We start from the raw sequence: 1,752 nt of genomic DNA, 5'->3' as shown, positions 1-1,752 counted from the left end.
TTTTTTTTTTTTAGACAGAGTCTCACTTCGTCATCCCCGGTAGAGTGCCCTGGCATTATAGCTCACAGCAACCTCTCTAACTCTTGAGCTCAAGTGATTCTCTTTTCTCAGCCTCCTGAGTAACTGGGACTACAGACACTCACTGCAATACCAGGCTATTTTTAGAGATGGGGTCTCACTGTAGCTTAGGCTGGTCTCCAATTCACAAGCTCAAACGTCCTCCCACCTCAGCCTCCCAAAGTGTTGGGATTATAGGTGTAAGCCACTGTTCCTGGACTTTTCCATAAACATTATAAAAGTTAGTAGTCCCAGCTACTTGGGAAGCTGAGGTAAGAGGATCACTTAAGCCCAAGAGTTTGAGGATGCTGTGAGCTATGATGCCATGGCATTCTTCCCAGAGTGAGAGAGTGACTGTCTGTCTCAATAAATAAACGAATAAACAAACAAGCAAATAAAACATAAAAAAAATGAATTATTACTATCATTTCAAAGATAAATGAAGACTAAATCAATCACATTAGCTCTGATACATAGTCTATGAAAGTAACCAAATTGCATTTGTACCCCATAAATGTATACACATGTAAAAATAGAAATTAATACTAAACATAGAATGAAATCTAAACATTTGAAAATATTAAAACATTAAAAATATATTTGGGTTAAGGAATAAATTCAAGATTATTATGAAATAAATAATAATAGGAATCTCATAAATTATCACCATGGGTTATGGCCATAGCCGTGATCTAAGAAGAATTAATAGTCATATGTTCTTTCATAATTAAGGAAAGAATATTTTAATATAAACCAAACATTCAATTTACAAAGCTGGAAAAAGAACAACCAATTAAAGGGAGGGATTACTAATGGTGGATGTAGAGATAAGTGCATTAGAAAACAAAACGGAGGCTGGATGCAGTGGTTCCTGCCTGTCATCCAAGCATGTTAGGAGTTGGAGGTGAAAAGAAGGACCTTTGAGGTTAGGTTTTTGAGACTAACCTGGGCAACATGGTGACATCCCCCTGTCCCAGCTACTCAGGAGGCTGAGGTAGGAGGATCCCAATGTGCCCAGAGTTTGAAGTTGCTATGAGGTATGATGAGGCCACTGCCTTCTTCTCTGTCTCAAAAGAAAAAGAAAGAGAAAGAGAGAAAAAAGAGAGAGAAAGGAAGGTATCTAGGGCTGTTTGCGCAGCCTTTTCCTTCTCATCATGGATGAGAGGGAAAAAAAGTTAGTAGTCCCAGCTACTTGGGAGGCTGAGGTAAGAGGATCACTTGAGCCCAAGAGTTTGAGGATGCAGTGAGCTATGATGCCATGGCACTCTTTGTCCTCAGCAGCCTATGTCCTCACTAACTGCCTGGTCAACTGCTCACCTTGCTCCTCAAGCTTAGCGAATCCTTCTCAAATGAGATGAAAGGCTTCAGCTAATTCTTTTGTGTAATTTTCTCAGCTCTGGAACTTCTGATTCTTTGTATTCTTGTGTTTTTATCAGCTGCTTCTCTGTCTGTCCATGAGACTAGCCACTAGTTTAAAGGTGCTGCTCGGTGACCGATGAAACACTTATGTCATGCGGGTTTGTTTGCATGCATGGAAGAATCGAGTTTCTAAATTATTGATTTAATCATTTAACTACAAATTATCTTATGGGGACCCTTGGGAGCTTGTATGTAAGTACACAGAATGCTCTATGGCAGGTTGTCGGTGACCCAGGGACTGCCTATATAGGTAAAGCTTAGTATGAAATAAAGTTC

At 39.6% G+C, this 1,752-nt stretch overlaps 1 protein-coding gene across 1 annotated transcript in view; it reads left to right on the top strand.

The window, feature by feature from the left end:
* DLGAP1 (DLG associated protein 1) overlaps positions 1-1,752 on the top strand; it is a 342,771-nt gene that overhangs the window by 281,662 nt on the left and 59,357 nt on the right. The gene's annotated exons all lie outside the window — the stretch shown is intronic.

Source organism: Otolemur garnettii, unplaced genomic scaffold (genome assembly GCF_000181295.1).
Source record: "Otolemur garnettii isolate 467f Iridium unplaced genomic scaffold, OtoGar3 scaffold00213, whole genome shotgun sequence".
Classification (NCBI taxonomy): Eukaryota; Metazoa; Chordata; class Mammalia; order Primates; family Galagidae; genus Otolemur; species Otolemur garnettii.
Note: the sequence above shows the minus strand (reverse complement) of the source record. Positions and strands in the feature narration are given on the sequence as shown.